Source organism: Acanthaster planci, linkage group LG04 (genome assembly GCF_054643075.1).
Source record: "Acanthaster planci isolate LZ-2023a linkage group LG04, COTS_SCS, whole genome shotgun sequence".
In the NCBI taxonomy this organism is placed as follows: domain Eukaryota; kingdom Metazoa; phylum Echinodermata; class Asteroidea; order Valvatida; family Acanthasteridae; genus Acanthaster; species Acanthaster planci.
The window spans coordinates 19762920-19780373 of record NC_141780.1 but is presented as its reverse complement, the minus strand read 5'-3'; the positions used below and the strand labels follow the sequence as shown (position 1 = coordinate 19780373).

General features: G+C 39.2%; 1 protein-coding gene across 6 annotated transcripts in view; it reads left to right on the top strand.

Annotated features, from left to right (window-relative positions):
* The window catches only part of dag1 (dystroglycan 1), an 89663-nt gene that overhangs the window by 22336 nt on the left and 49873 nt on the right, over positions 1-17454 (top strand). Inside the window, exon 1 of one of the 6 annotated variants that reach the window (XM_087135183.1) lies at positions 14684-14833. The exons of 4 other annotated variants lie outside the window; for them this stretch is intronic. The gene's annotated coding sequence lies outside the window, so the exon portion shown is untranslated. Of the gene's footprint in view, positions 1-14683; positions 14834-14913; positions 14937-17454 lie in introns of those variants that run through there. One more of the 6 variants, XM_087135182.1, reaches the window with a different exon arrangement.

Below are 17454 nucleotides of genomic sequence, written 5' to 3'. Positions count from 1 at the left end.
ATTGAACAATGGGAAAATGTTTTTAATGGTACCGGTAGGCTTGATTGGCAAATTATGAGTGTGCTCACATTTTGCCGGATGTACCATGTGTATGTTTGTGGAGATGGGTGTGGGAGTGGCCACTGACGTGTATATTGATAAGCATTTTTAAGCATACGGTAATTTCCTTTTCTTTTAGAATGCAAAGTGAAAATCAAATGCTGCGGGTGATTCCACATGTAGCATTCCTTGAGTGGTTTTCAAAATTGGAGTAAGTGCGAGGATTCATTACCAGTTCACTCAAAAGACAGATGCCGTATTATTGAACCGAATTTATTTGTAGCCCTTTAGCTTGGCAATTTGAGTTTTACCGTCTCCAGTGAAGAAAATAAAGGGTTTTGCTAACTGGCAAATTCTTTTTTACAACACTGTTTGGATTGAGACAGATAAAAGGGCGATCCTCTGCTTAGTAGAGAATGCCCATGAAAATGTACAATGTATAGACTAAGGCTGTAAATATACGTACATACTGTAAGTAAGTAAATTACAATCATAATGTTATTGTTTATTAATTATTAGAACATTTTGTAAAAAATGCTACTGCATGTACCAATAGGCCTACATGTACATGTACTGTACGCCATATTGAGGCCACTAATATACCGAATGAATGCAAGCCGAACCCGGATGCATGTATGTGACTTGACCCACATCCCGCATCTGGGAATCATTATTGCAGAATTTTGTATCCCATGTACATCCACAGAAACATGTATGCTCATAAAAATGTACCTACATGTACATCGTACCTTGCATAGACCATTGTGATATTGTCCTCCAGAGCAATAAATTAAATTTTCTTTTTTTTAAAAAACAAAGCCCAGGCAATAAGTGCAGGACCTACACAGACCTGCCAATCTTTAGGATCACAAAACTGTATTCTGAAAATCCCAAAGTTGTATTCTTTCATTGAAAACATATTTTTCAAAAAATAAGTATAGTCCTCCATAATTAGTTTGACCAACACTTGATTGGGTCAACACTTCTTCATGGATAAAAAAAATCATGCAAGAAATCCATTATTGAGGTTTGAAGAGTGAGTTGGCCCTTTTCCTACATGATTCCACCACGTTTCAAAATTTGAAGTCTTTGTTACAAAGAATGCACATCGCATGTGTCCAGGCTTTGGGATTTTTTAGGCATAAATTGTGTCGCTTGCCCACTGCAGTCTATGTCTATTTCCACGGAGTTTTAACTTGAGGATCCGTCTTGTCAAAGATGGCATCCAAGTCTACATGTGTTTGCACTGACATTTTGATGAGTGTACATGTACGGTATGTCCAAAAATTGCTCGACATCTCATACAAAACAATGCACGTAGAGCAAGTAAAAACTGCGCAATAATAATGCATAACTTTGCCCCCCACCAGTTGTCAAATAGCCCTCTATCGGCACAAGCGAAAATGTGTACTGCCGCAAGTTATGGTGGGGATAGTTAGTCCCTACTTCCGCTGATGTACAGATGGCACTTCGGCAGCCAATTGTGACACAATGATTGGGTGGTTGTTGGGATGCCGCACGAGGCTTTGCACTTTGAGCCACGGAAAAGTGCCTGCACAGATTGGTATACACTACGCACGTATGTATGCACATGTTTCTAGCATAATGTACTATTTTTATAGTATGAGTAAGCATTGAACTACAATTTTTTTTTTCAGGCGTGTCAAAATGGAGAAAACCCATCTTTTATGGAGGAGAAAATGTACGGTTGCATTTCCAATAAATTCCCTGTAGGAAATACGGCCAAATTTTACTGGTTGGCACGTCTGCTTACTGGAACATGCGACTCTCCGTGCAAAGAGCACTCTTGAAAAGACTGAATAAAAAGTGAATTCTGAACCCCCAAGTTTCTTGAATTTTGTACCCATTGTCTTCTATTTTTTTTATGACAATGTTCAGTGTAATTAGGCTAGTCCCAGCAACCCTGTTACGTGCTTTGTATTGAGCTCTAAAACGTGACCAGCGGTTTACTTTTGCACTCGTTCAATGGAAAAACCCTTCTACTTAGAGCACCGGCAACATTTTAATCAAACTGGCATGCAGCCCTGACCTACTACTTGGTATTTTATTGTTCAGATGTACATTTACTAGCCGCTCTGGTATACATGTACATGTTCTGTAGCTGTGCACTGGTCATTCACATTGACTTTCGTTCAACCTTGTAATGGTGTCACTTTTAATCAGAAGAGGAAATACAGAGGGCATTAGGTAACATTGTTCGTATGTATGCTGGTACGTGACTAATATTTCTCATCAGTTCAATAGGTAGACCTACATGTATTGAGCTGGTCTACTTTATTCATGAGTTGGCCATATTGAAATTGAAAGTGAGGTTAACCCTTCATTTGTGAAACTTGATGATATTAATTAAAGAAATATGAAATTTTATGACAAATAAGTACTGGCCTCTGTCTGCTTAAAAAGATAATTTCAGATTTCGATAAATCTTTACAATCAGTGTTTTACACCAGAGTTCGAAGACCAAAATTGAAAAGGAGACCAGGGATTTTTGCCAATCCATAATTTTTCTGGAATCATCCCATTCAATAGTGAGCAATTTATAAAACAGATTTGGGAACAAGACCAAAAATGGCATCCTTTTTTGACAATGTCCATTTATTCTTTTCTAAAGTAATTTTTTAAGGAGTGCTGCTGAGGAATGCTATCCATTTGAATTTGCTTCCCATTTGAAGTCCATGGTCTGCAGCCGGTAACACCCCCTACCTGCAGTAATATTCTAGCAATGCCAGTGCAACAGTTGCATTCTGAAAGTCAGTGAACTGTACATACACTCTGTCAGTCAGAGATTTTGATTGAGTCCTGTGTGCCAACAGTAATTAGAGTGAATCGATGGTGGTATGCCAATTGATTGGATGTAATCTACCAGCAAATGTTGCATGAATTAATGCCAGAACTCTTTAATGCCATGTCTGTCTTTCCTACCAATGTCTTTCAAGTGCCTTCAAAATGTTAATGGAATTAATGCCCCAAATCCTAGGGGTGCTGCGCTCTCTTGTTGTCATTTTTTAAGTGACGTTTTACGTGTATGTTTAATTTGAAAGAAACTCCAAGAAAACACTTTGCATCACTCAACATGCTGATCCAATTTTATATATAAAGCACAAACACTGCGGGCATTTATTGCAGCTGTGCCTCGCTGTATCACTCTGAAAGCAACACTTTGCCTTGAACCTCAAATTTATTTTGCGGTCCCAAAAGCCTAAAGTGAAACAGTTGCTTTGATTAGATCTAAATCCAAATGAACACTGCCTTTACTGTTCTCCAATACATTCATGCAACATCTGTTTTGGGAAAATTGGAGTGAAAAGGGAGCGAAATCTTTTCTTGAAGGATTTCAGACTATTACAGATTTTGCCACAGGCTGTTATGCCATATCTTGCTGCTTGAAGTGAGACATTAAGTTTGCTCTTTGATCTTCATATTTAGTTTGTTTCCATTTGAGATTAGGTCCGAAACCAGACCCTAGAAGTTAAATGACCTATCGAACACCCTGTGGGTAGGTTCCTACTGATGTGTGGTCCTTCAGTTGTGGTTGCTATGGCAGCCACCGGCTATCTCCCACTGGTCAGGAGGATAGTTCTGTGGTCTGAACAGTGCTGCACTTTTGGCGAGAGTTCATCAACTTCTGAAAGTTTTGGCAGCTTTTCATAGACAGACCAGCTGCTGTCTCCAGGCCTATTTTGTTATTGCAAATTAAAATTGGGCTCCAGCCAAGTTGAGAATTCAAGTTTTTCCTGAAAGATCCTGCTGCAGCTCTGTAACGGTTGCATTACCAGTTAAGTTGGCTTTTGTGTGCAGCGATGATTTCCTGGTACTTACCAATGAATACATAAATGAAGATACAAACAATTACATGAACACTTTAAAAGGTGTGCTGCTTTTTTATTGTTTGTATTTTTGAAGACAGACACGATGCACATTTTGTCACGGAGGTAGGATTTTATTAATTACTAAAAGCCATAGTCCGTAATTTAATAAGTCTTACCAAAAAATAATGAACAAATACCTACCGGTATGTGTGGTGGAGAAAGTTGAACTGTTCTTCACATGTAGACAAAATGATTTATAACTGACTTAAGACATCAACGCTACAATGGGATAGAGGCTGTGAATACCTCTAAATATGGCATCCACATTCAAGATGAACAACAAAGAACGGTCAGACAGTTTACTCTACGAACTACAAAACAATGAAGGGAAGGGGGACAGAGAACCCAAAGTGTTAGTACTTTGCCCTCTATCGATGCTCTGGACTGTAGAATTAAAGGGAATTAAATGTGGATTCACTTGGAAACATGTTTTGTGAAACTTCCTGCTCCTCCTGAATATTAGAAAAATATCTGACATCTCTTTTCTGTTACGCTTGTCAGAATGTGCTCCTTTTGATACATTTTTAAGTTTTCATGTTTTTCCTGACAAATGAGGGCACTGTTGCTGTGACGTCATTAAAGGAAGACTTCGTTTTGTGGGTTTTCAATTTAAGTTGTAAACTCAAGGTTTCCTCACTGAAATATTTGTGAGAAACTTTGCCCCCTTCGTGAACAGCAAACCATTAAAGTAAACATCTTTATGCCGTTAAAATATCCAAAATACTTAAAACTATTCGTGCCAAAACTGCTGTTGCACTGAGGTTTCTGCTCTTGGGTTTCTGCCTAGGATGATGGCATATTTTGCTCATAAATATGCAAATTTGTATTAACATTAACAAGAATGTAAAAAGCACAGAAATTGAAAATTCGGCCATGTAAAGAGCAAAAGGGCATGTACATGTAGAAGAACTACATAGAAAAACAATTTACATTGCATTGGCCCTTAACAGTTTTTATCAGCAAACCCAGTTTAGAACTGCAGCCTACATGTATCTACAATCAGCGCTGTACGGGGTGACCAAAACAGTCCCATTTGCGCCTAAAAAATGATGATGTGCGACCAAATGTTTAATTTGTATCGCCAGTGGTGACCATGATTTGTGCTCGTTAGCTGCCCACCTTGTCAGCCATATTTCACGAATGATCGCACCCCAGGTGCACCGTCCGTACTGAGTGATGTGTTTCTGATCACCTTTTTTTTCTTCTTATTATGAACACAGCATGAGCCCACATTAAACTGAAACATAGCTTGCATGTACCGGTACATACATGTACATGTACATGCACAGGTACTAGGTACCTGAGTCCACTGGTTTATGGTTGCATGCTGTATGGAGTGTGTATGGGGAGCTGTGACATTTTGTGTATTCATTAGATGCACTAGCAGTCAATGCACCCCACAATTCCAGTGTAGCAAATTTGTTTTATTCCCAAATGTAAGTTTGAAACCAAAAGGTTTCACACTTCCCTTGGTCTGGTCCCAGCTACGAAATGCTCAAAAATAAAAGAACAAACATACCTTGTCTTTTCTTTCAGCTGTTTTTTTTTCTGTAATTGGTTGCCATTTTTGATATTATTCCACAAGCACAAAATCCAAAGCCTGACTGTCTTACTGATAGTTGACAGAATAATGTTTCTGTGTGTTTTGCCAGTCGTGTATTTTGAAAATGTGTGTACAGTATATTCAAAAATTAACCTGGCAGGCACCTACTTTTTTTTATTGGAGCCAGTGGCTCCTCATTTGAATTTTCTCCACCTGATAGCACCTGACAGCACCGTTTACAATGTACATGTACATGTATGTGTTTACCTCAAGGCTCTCCCCTCTCTCCCTGTGGTGGAAGCATCAACATCTTTGTCATCTTTGTCATCTGGTGAAATTAGGTGAACAGCCAGTCTTTCCTTTTTTAAAAATTTAAATAAGCATACACATTTGATGTCTGTGTGGTTTCCTGTTTGTTTCTTATTGACAGGAAGAAGGAAAGGCTCAGCCTTTCATGTCACTGCACATTGTTGTTTTTACTGGTACCCGTCTCTGACTGAGCTCAGGTGTGATGTGACTCCCGAATTGTTGTGGTTTTTAAGCTAGCTGTTCCTGTACTTTCTTACTCTACTAACCCAACAGGAGTACACCACAACCCTTTTTGGAAGCAATATATTTTGGAGATGAAATCATGCATGAATGACAGCCAAGTTCATCCAAAGTTCCACTTAGTAAATCCAAAAGTACAGCCATTATACATGTACGATGCAAGCACAACATTTTGCATTGGTTTGGCTTTGTAATTTTTTCATTTCCTTTCCATATGAAATAGCAAAACTACAGAAACTAATAATCGTGTGAAGTTTTTTGAAGCATGAAATTTTGCCGTGAACTGGCTTGTGATGTGAGGTTCCAATATACATGCACCGTACCCCTATTGTCCATATACATGTACAGGAGGTCTGAGAGTGTCTCATTGTCTTGGCCTTTGTTTTTTATTAAGTGACTGTCCTTAGCAGGAGAGGAAAAGGTCTGACAGAAGTGTAAATTATATTGAGATTTGTGACGTAATTTTAGTTGAGCTAAAATAATCAACCCGGCAGAATACACATACGTGTACAGTGTAATGAGTAACGCTAATGAGAATTTTCTAACAAATATAGAATAAAATGATGGATACATGCAGGCACTGTGTGCACATACAATGTACCGGTAGTGAAGGTGCCAAAGAGTAACCTAATTGCGGGCTATGTGAGCTAATCATAGCTGGCATGTTACACTAATTGGCATGTTAATGAAAACAGAATTGCCTTGTTTGAGATGTCTGTGTCTGATTTCAACGCCATAGGCGGATTATGAATGTGTTTATTCATCCGTTTCGAAGTCTTACATGTAGTTCGTATAATATTAACCACTTCAAATGACATGTCAGCACTAGAAACCATTTCTTTTTCGGCAAAGAAAAAAGCGAAAGTGAGTTCTTGTGGTTAATCTTAACCCCCATTTTGTGTGAAAATGGCACTTGCATGTACATGTACTTTACTGGTACCCGGTACACATTGATTTATGTCGTACATCTGTATATTTACATTGTACATGTACATGTACATGTAGGACAGTGTCAGCAGTTCGCTGCATGTAGTTCCAGATGATTCGAGTCGCCCTAGTTCCAGATGATGTTGAATTCTCCTTAGTTCTAGATGTTGAGTCTTTAGTTCTAGAGGATTCAAGTTCTCCTTAGATTTTTGCTTAGCAATAGCAAACCTTTGCTTAGCTACATAAGAGACATCTTTTAACAGTACACTATTCTCAATGGATAAGAAGGGCACAAAGGAACCAGTCCATTCCAGAGATGGTGGTTGCTATGCAAAAGCTTGCCCTGAATCACGTGGTAAAGCAACATGTCTTTAGCCTGGGGAATTCAAATTGTTATGTTTATGTGCAATCAGATAACTCAGTGTACCAGATTTTATTCAAATTTAACTCACAAGTAACAGCTTTGGTCATTAATTGAGCATAGAAGTACCGGTGTGCGTGTATGGTACATGTAGGCATGTTTTCAAAATATTGTGAAGCTTATATTTGTGCCATCCATTTGATCATAAGAAACACTGATGCGTAAACCACAATTCTCCCCGCTTGATATGACTGAGCGATGGCGCTGTTCGCAAGTACCCCTTCAATCTTGTGTGGGTATTTACTCAGAGTGACTCACTGCCATATTGCCAACAAAGACAAAGATAGTTCGGTCTTCCGCAGTCTACTTTTGCAGTGAGACTTTCTCATCAATCTGGTTATCCTCCCGACTGAATGGCGTCGCCGATGATGTAGGAGGACCCTTTTGTGCAGTATTTGCTCAAGTGTGTCTTGCCGTCTTTCAAGGCAACCCACCCAAAGACTTTTCTTTATACTAAATTCTCTTCCATTGTCTGGACTCCATTGCTCGCACAGCAGGAGGGAAAATAGAAACATTTTAAAGACTGTTGCAAGTTCCCCTTGTCATTCTAGTGGTGAGTCACGTTGCGAGAATAATGAAAGTGGTGCCGTGCTTTGTTCAGTCGTCAGTTTCAGTCCGTCACAAGTCATCTTGTCTTGAAGAATCTCTGTGATTGGGTGATTGTCCAAGAGAACTGTCACTAAGAGTCTCGATATAATACTGGTAGTAGAGGAATTCAGAAAGAATTGTTTCTGTAGCCATGCATGACCAATTAAAATCATGCAGCACATGTACCAGTACATAGCTCTGGCTATAAATGAAAATGACTACATTGCTGTTTTTGTGAGGGGGAAAAAGGTCCTATCAGCTCGTCTGTAGATGTATCTATACGCTTTAAATCTAACAGAGTAAAGGTGGGATAATTTTGACTGAAAAAATATCAGTATAGGGGGCCTACTCGTACATGTACATGTATTTTGTGAGAAATTAAAGTATTATTTTAAAACTGTTAATAAGAGCTGGAAATCTAGCTGTTAATCTGAATTTGAAATAAAAATTGTATTGTCTGTGTATGTGTGCAGAAAATTCTGTCCTCATGGTGAATGCAAGAGGTGTTGTGCTTGTGCATTACAGATACATGTAGGGTCTGCTCGACCATGATATGTGGGTACTTCACTCCACTGAGGAAATACGATACATGTACCTGGTGGTGCATTTCGGTTTCCCCCCTCCCCATACATTATGCATTATGCCACACATTATACCTCTGTGTTTGTCAAGCGTTGTTCATCACACCACACACCTGTTTCAATGGAGCTGAGATCATCTTGTCAGTAGGAGCAATCACTGGGGATCTGTCATCTTTCCTCCCTGTACATTACATGTACATGTACCTACGCAATGCACAGTACACCCCTGCTGTCAGGATAAAAGCTTCCTACAGTCATTATGCCAATCTTGCTCACATTATAACAGCAAACAGAATTAAACCAAGTAGTAATTGCTTTAACTAATTTAGTTGAATTATCAAGGCCTGCAGCAGTAAGAGCTGTACCATTTTATATGATGTAAACTTGCTTTGATTCAGCCAAGCAAGATACTGTTACCCATCAGTAATATGCAGGCAAGCAGTCACATCTGCTGCTTTGGCGAGTTGAGACTATGATGCATTGGCGTGCAAGCTAAAATTGTACATGTGCACTTTTCCTTATTGTGAGTAACGTTAAACCTTTGTGGTGGGACTGGCCAAGGTGTTTTGTACATTTGTTGATTTTCTCCAGAATGGCATGGAAGATTTAACTCACATGGGGGATTATGAAGCCAAACAAATGCACCGCAAAGTTTGTACGGCGTAAAAATAAAGTTGTGTGTTCTCTCTTTGATGTACCTTGTACAATACTTCTCACTATTTGAGGTACCGGCACATTCTACAAATCAAAAGGGATTTTTCTTCATGCCATTCAAAACTCATTTAACTTTGCATTTCAAGTGAAAAACATGGTTTTACACTGGCTAGTGCTGTGAACAGAAAAACATGTACAACTGCTACTGAAGAATGGATGGATGTGTACACGTACATTACATGTACTAATAATGTACATGTACTGTGCATATCTGAAATTTTAACCTTGCTTTGTAATCTCTCTTTCTAAAATAGTAGCTTCAATCTAGACTAATGAAAATTTGCCAAAAGCTTCTTGCAAGACATTAGCAAGCATATTGTGAGCTTAATCCAATATTTTTCTGTGTAATTGAGAGTTGTATGTTAAAATTAACAATGGTGCTCTATTTCTATTTAATATTTTGTTCTGAAATATAAAGGTTTGCTATTTGCCAGGTTATTTTTGCATTTCTGAGTATGCCCCAAACATCGTCCATGAACTGGGCAGAGGCTGCTGACGAGTTGCGGCACAACAATCTGGTTTTAACCCACTTTGGGCCTCTTTCGCAAATACGCTGCAGCCTACAGTAGTTTGTGTTCGTCTATTCAACTGAACATTTTCTTTTGTGGGTGTCAATTTGTAAAGCCTCAACCCCCCTTCTCTTTTGGGAGGAGAAAAATGGGTCTAGAGAAGACTTGCTATTTGTCCTTGCCCACCCTTAGAAAAAAAAAGGGGGATTGTGTAGTGATGACAAACTGAGCAGCTGACTTCCAAGCTTGAATATGAATGAATATGCAGTCTCGCACACTCAGGCATTTTGAAGATTTTTCACTGGGCAGTTCAGCATTATGATGTTGGTCAGTCCGAATTTGTTTTGTAAAGTTTGTGTAAACTTAAAGCATGCAGGGGTGAATGTACCGGTAAAATGTTATCTGGGCTACAGTTTCATGCAAACTTTACTGACAACTTCCATACAGGGTCCTTTTTCAGGCTCTCTACCATCCACTCAGTTCAGCATTTTTTGGAAGACCAGTTATCAAGAAAACATTACATAGTCAGTTTGTATTTTTCTCAGTCTTTCCATTGGTCCTTCAAAATCTCCCAATATCAATTATTATTTTATCTTAGGATAGTACAGTTTTAGAGCCAAGCTGCCATTACTGCATGTGGTCTTGAATGCCCCTTTGATACTCCGGTGAGCTTTTGGATTAGGGAATTGTCAAGCTGCATTTAGAATTGTCAAACTGTTAGCGCGAAGGGAAAACTTACAACAAGGGGGAAAAGTGTTCAAGTAGAGTTGGCCAATCCTGACAGGGCACAACTGTGAATTAACTGGAAACCGGATTCGGCAGTCATCACTGATGCATGTACATGTAACTGGCATAACTCTCCACGCAGTCATTTTTTATGCCCAAATTTCTAAAACTTGTCCAATAGTGTAGATTTCGCAGTTTTGTTCTCATTTTGGGTCAAAAGCCTGATGACACGAAGTAACTATTCAAAATTGACCTTGACCTCTTCCTTTGGATTTGGAGTGAACAGGACAAGGTCTCACAATTGCAGTAATCTGTAGGAACTGGTGTCCTGGGTGTTCTCCCAACTCCAGAAGAAGGGCCAGGCAATCAACTGTCTAATTAAATGAAAACCCCCAAATAAACAGACATTCAAGAATGTAAACATCAACACCAGGGCCATGTAATAGAACTCCCTCAGAAACTTGGAGTTTTGCCCCTGGTCAGGATTTGTAGCCCTTGTGGGTTTGATTTGAATTGACACTTGGGCTTCAGTTGCCTGGAGGGTAACTTTGTTTATTACTCCCTGCCAGGATAATGGGTACATTTGATATGAGCTCCATGATGGTCAGTTCAGACCATTACCTCCACCTTTTATGTCCACAGGACAAAATTAATTGACCAGCTGCTACTTGTATTGGTACATTATTATGTACATGTACATGTACTTGGAGGGATTATAAAGTACAACGTAGCACTGTGCTTCAACTGGTTGTGATCAGTCGCCATTTGCAATTGGGCATTGCACAGTAAACGGTATCCTAAATCTTGAGGTTGTTCTTTGCAGACGGATTTGTTTTGTTCACAGAGTTGTTCATGCACACAACACCTCATTCCACTTTGGAGACAAATATGAATCTTTTGATCCTGAATTTTGCACTTTACATAAATTTAAAAGCCTTGATGAAAATCCATACACCTTCATAAGTACAGTCCGGCTAATAAAAGACCACCTCCTCCCCTTAAAAAAAAAGCGAGTGAGAAACAATTGTATTTTTTTACTTGGCCAAAGTTGGCACCAAATGTAGTTAATATGACACCAGTGTGACAAAGCCCAGTGCTTAATTGCTTAAATAGTCATTGAATCATAACTTTTGAATACATGTACATGTACGTCTCAAGAGTCCGGGGTTGTCAGCTACATACATGCACATTTTCACGCAATTAAGTTGCGAAGCTTGGACATTGAACCCAAGAAAATCTGTCGTGCCGTATGCGTACATTGGTATCTTGTTCGTTAGTGTGTTAATGTACATGTAATTCAGACTCAACATTTCAAATGTTAAGGCATTACTGTCTGAAAATTAGCTGTGAACTTTTAAAATCCACTGGGAATTGCATTAGAGGTTTGAATATTTGCTGGAAAGGAATGTCAAATACCGTACATACATGTACATGCACATAAAGGTGCACTTTGAAAGAAATGTCATTTACATGTACGTGTATCACAGACATCAGCTTAAAATCCAAGTGTGTTAACGTTTTGTCATTTTTAGACATGGAAATATTGGTTCTGGTAGGCCTAGTATACACATGTAGATTGGAGAAAAATCCCCTCATACAACATGCTTATATCAGCACATGTGGTCCATCTTCCTAAGTTGCATGGATTATATTTCTTTGAATCTTTGAATGTCGGCTTGTTGTTCAATAAAAGAAATAATTGTAGTCATGCAGTGTGCACTGGTAATTGATCACGGATGAAGATGGTAAAAAGACTTACAGTGTATGGTCGAAAATATTTAACTAATGTTAAAAGTAATTACCAGCATTTTATTTTTAACTATGTTTACTTACAAAAAAATGTTTATTGCCGTCTGTCCCCTGCTGCTATTCTGGCTCAGAATAAATAAATACTGCAAAGGGCATTGTACTTTTACAATGCAGTAGCAGCGGATGCATACAAGTTACAACTGATAAATAAGTCATCGCGAACTCCAACCAGGTGGCTTGTAGAATAATTACCGATTCAAACTCGTTGAAAAGATGAGTCACTTTGTCGAATAGGGTGCCGTAACAATGAGTAATGACATTAAGCATACACTAATTGCTCAGTTTTAATGATTTTTTTACATGAGCTGAAAATCAGAGTACTCTATAAGTTGTTTGCATGAATTCCGCTTGGTAACATGGTGAAATTTTACAAAGCCATGTGATATTGCACACCGTCCGATGATTAAATAGCTGAACAATGTGGATCGAAGATGGATCGATCCATTTTGCCTTAATGTTTTGACAAACCTGTACCGATACACAATTCTATAAAGTGATATTTTCCACATCCAGTGTGACAAATTTCTTTGACTTTTAAGAGATCCAAGCCAAATTAAGCTGTAAGAGTCTACCACATTTCTTCAGGTTGAAAGTTTAGGTTAGCTGTTTCTTTTGGATGTGCTTACTTGGTGCTTTTCTTTTCTCTCCATGTATTTGTAGACACTGTCAATCACAATAATTTATTTTGTCAGTGAATCTTGTAAGAATAACATGGTTTTGTGTGCCGTCTTGTAGGCTTCAAAACACCTGGAACATTTGTAATACCTCCGATAATGAGCCAACAGATCTTGAACAGTATACATGTACATGTAATTTATTCAGACAACTTGATCTGTCAAGTATATACTTTTAGTGTTGAGATGCAATGTGTCCTGAACAGGTCTTCCATACTAGGTAACGAGGCCCTGGCCATTCAGCCACACTGAGCAGCGTAGCCAATCATTTAAAAGTTAGAGAGTGTACACCTGATATGGTGCCATATACAGAAGGACAGATTTAAAATCAAAGCAGTTCCAAAAACAGGTGTGTAATAAGCTGATGTGGGACGGAAGTACGCTGGAAAGTGGTGTCATCTGAGCGTGCTTGTTGCCACTCAGTAAATGAGTGCTTACTAGTATTACAGGTGTGCATGCAGGCTCGTTTTGACGAGGAAAAAAAGACGTTGGCTTAAAAATGCGAGGCACCGCTACGTTGCCTATGCTGCATACAAGAACAGTAGATGCTGATTATTATTGATAATACGGGCGTTTCACAATAGTGCGCCACCAAGAGTTTGCAACGCGTTTGCCAATCATAACACGCAAAATTTGTCAACCCTCTCCAAATGCGCATCGGGTTGACAAATTTCGCGCATTGTGATTTGGTCAATGCGTTGCAAACTCTTGGTGGCGCACTATTGTGAAACGGCCGTATTGCTGCTTCTGTTTCAGGACTGATATTTAGGGACATTTGCTGATTTCTGCAGGAGTGGTACATGTACATAGCAGTGCCACTGCATGACATGTATTAAATCTGTGTAATCAAAGACTGGTGAGCTGGAGAAAATCTAACAGTTGAACGATTGATGCTTGATTCAGTCAAGGTACTATATATGTAAGTGCTTGTAGTGAAATGGTCTTTGAGGGTCATGCACATGTTGTGAACATTTGTACACCTGCAGGGGCAATATTCCCTAGTGACAATCGCCAAAATGAGATTTACTGTTTCACTGCCCAAAGCTGTTCGTGTCAACAGCAGGCACCCCCCCCAATTACTGCAGTGTTTGGTGCAAGTTTTTATGATTTGGAAGATCACAGTCAGAGTGGGCTTGTGCACTGTAAACTTGGAACTCAATTGTTATTCAGGATTTGCCCCAAGTTTTGTTTCCAACTGACATGTACTGTGACCACTTTGTTGTTAAAATAATTTCAAGCAGCTTGGGGACCTGGACAAGCAGTGGTGTATTTTATTTCTTACGTAGTGCTGTCTTTCTGACAACTGTGCTGATGCTGGAATGATCTGTGATGTGAGCTACCGGTAATTAAGCTTGGAGCTAAGGTACACGTACATGTAACATGTTCAAGGCCCGATTTTATGCCTACATTTCATATTGTAGATTATTTGTGGTGTTTGAAATGTGTCACAACTGACCTGACCTATAGTATAAAAATCTGTAGATTCAAAACAGCATTGGAATGTTTTATGCTATCAATAAAAGCTGACACAGTTGTTGATATCTGCCAGGTATAAGCAGGAAACAGTTATCAGCTCATTGATAACCTAGGGTTGATCCATTCACCTTTGCCTAGCATGCCAAACTGTTTATGACGTAACTGTTAGTTTAAGAAGCAGTAACCTGGATTACAAAGGATTTAAAAAAACCTGGGGGGGAGTTGTTTGGTTTCTCGAGCAGAGGGATAGAAAGGGGTGTGTGGATCAGGATAAACTGTTCTGGGGTTAAAAATACACACACCACCCTTGAGGATATTATAATGAAGGAAAGGATCTAATGGGAATATATACTGCAGCTGGTGGAGGACATTTGTGTGGTTTCCGAGGTGAGTGTTGCAGTGGACATGAATAAATAGGAATGAGATCACAGTGCCTGAAATTACCACAGAGGAATGTTCATGTAGCAGAGGTTTGATCCCATTCGTGCAGGTAAGCCTCATTAAAATCAGGAGGGCAAGGGTCCTTGAATTAAAAACTCCTCTTGTTTTGTGGTTTCTATCTCAGGATTTCAGCATGTTCAGAGGAGGTACATAGTACTGATACATGTAAGATTGATCCTGTCTTCCAAGCTGTGTCCTGGGAAACACCCCTTAGCCTAGAGTAAAATGTGCATCACAAGCAGATTCATACAACTGATTTCATGTACTCATTACCTGACGGTCAGCTTTATCGTGTCCGGAACAGTGTGATTTTAGGATGTTGTAACTCGGCATGGAAAAAAGTGCTGAAATAACTGAACATTGATCTAAGTTAAATGTATTAACAAGGAAGGCTGGAGACATTAATAAGCAACCTTGCAGGCTGAGATCACTCTTAGTGTGCATTTTCATAAAATGGGTTCTTAGATTTGTTGACTGGACTCAGGGTTTTTATAATTGGACAATTTCATTTCCGGTGAAATGCAGTAACAGTATGTCGTAAGAGTCTATTATATTTGCTGCACTGTTTGGAAACAGGCCACAAAATACTCGATTTCTAGCACCTTCTGCGTTCATTGGAGTCAATTACTACCTACACATACCTGGTACCACACTAGGGGATGTACCATAGGCCTACTGGGGATTTTCTTTACTCATTTCCTTATTTGCTTTTTTTTCCTTTCCATTTAGGCATTTTTCTTAACATTGGAAGAAGAGGTACAACCTCAAGAAACCAAGTCTGATGTCTTGTGGAAATTGTGAATAGGCTCACAGTTCCATCATGCATGACTGATTTTTGAATTACAAATGTACACCTGTATAAGAGAAAGAGAAATTGAGTACTTATCAACATCTCGAAACCTGGTGTGTGGTCTGTAGTGTTGATTTTTATTTTCATATCGAACTGAAAAGATACATGTACATAGGCCTATACCAGTAGATCTTGAATTTAAACTTTCTTTTTTTACTACTAATGGTCGGTGCTTTTGAAAACTCAGGCAATAAACAAAAGGGAGCCCTAATATCAGGGCTTTGTGATTACTTTAAGCACTCCAGGATGCATGGGCATGAAATTAAAGCGTATTTGAGAGATTGTTCAAATTTGATGTTCCACTTCTCTGAGCTTGCTTACGAAGAAGGCAGGAAGTGCATGAATTGCTAGAGTTCACATTATTTGCTTAGCACAACCAAATATCAACATTATCAGTGCTTTCTCAATATTTGATCAGTTGTTTGAATTTCTGTGTGGGATGACTCCATTGACCCTGTGTTTATGACTAGGTTTTTGGTTGTTCCTCTATGAAACCAGGACAACTTTTAACGCGGCAGCATTTTTGCTTGTTTTGACTGTTGTCTTATTTTTTTCCTGCTATAAACCAAAACCAGCGGAGGCTTTCAGGTATTTCCATATTCAAAAGAAATGTCTTGATGAGAAGAGGAGGTGTGCAGTGTGGTATGATTATGTTTGTAACAGCCAACACCCTCCTCCACCTTCAAAAAAGGAGAAAGCCGTTGTCGAAAACCTTTGGCAAGCAGTATTTCTCATTCGATAAAGTATCACAGTTTTGTCGCTATGGGGACAACTATTGAGCACGGAAGAGTTACAGGCTGCCTCCAGCTTATTACAGGAAAACTTGGACAAGTCAGTTTATGCCTACTTGCCTATCTACACCCAGAAGTATACATGTATGTTTATGTATGTATTTGGGTATCTGTAGGGTTACAGGTTGGATGTGCCCCGGTAGATTGTCTATCCAAATTAGTTTTTCAGCCTGATAATGGGGATAATATACAATTGATACATGTAGCACCTTGAGCAGTTGAACTGCTGGATATCAAGGCGTTTCGCAGGTATGATGCATCATAGTCAAAAATTTCAGAATTATGAGGAATCTGACTTACGGATTAGCGCTCATACATTTAGCTCTGGTGCCTCATGATAGGACCTTTGAGAAGTCAGACCAATATCACGGACCCTTTGCCAATACATATGAGGCATCAGACTCGTACACGTATATATGTTTGTAACCCTTCCTATACTGTAGGTATCAGGACATCTCGTACCCGGGACAACTCGTACGTACCCAAAATGTCACACCCGGGACAACTTGCACCCGAGTCAACTCCCACCCGAGACATCTTGTACCCTGTACACTTCGTACCTTGGACAATTCGTACCCAGTAATAAATGCACTTTACTTGCACTTAATTTGATTTATGATTTGAATAAACGTGCTTCATTAATTAAAAAAATTAATATCAATCACGAACAAGGGGAGTAAGGCCCATTTCACTGTCTGCAAATCGGTGATTCTGCACTTGTCAAGTTTTAGAAATTTGTGTCAATCACAAAAAAGACAAGAAAAGCCCTTTTCACTGTTTGCTAAGCAGAGGCTTGGCCTGAAGTTTTTTTGGAAATTTGTGTCAGTGATGAACAAGCCCAGTAAAGCCCCTCTAGTGCCTGCTAATCAGTGGTTCTAACTAAAGATGCTGCACCACCTTTCATCCCATCCGCCGCCCCATCCGCT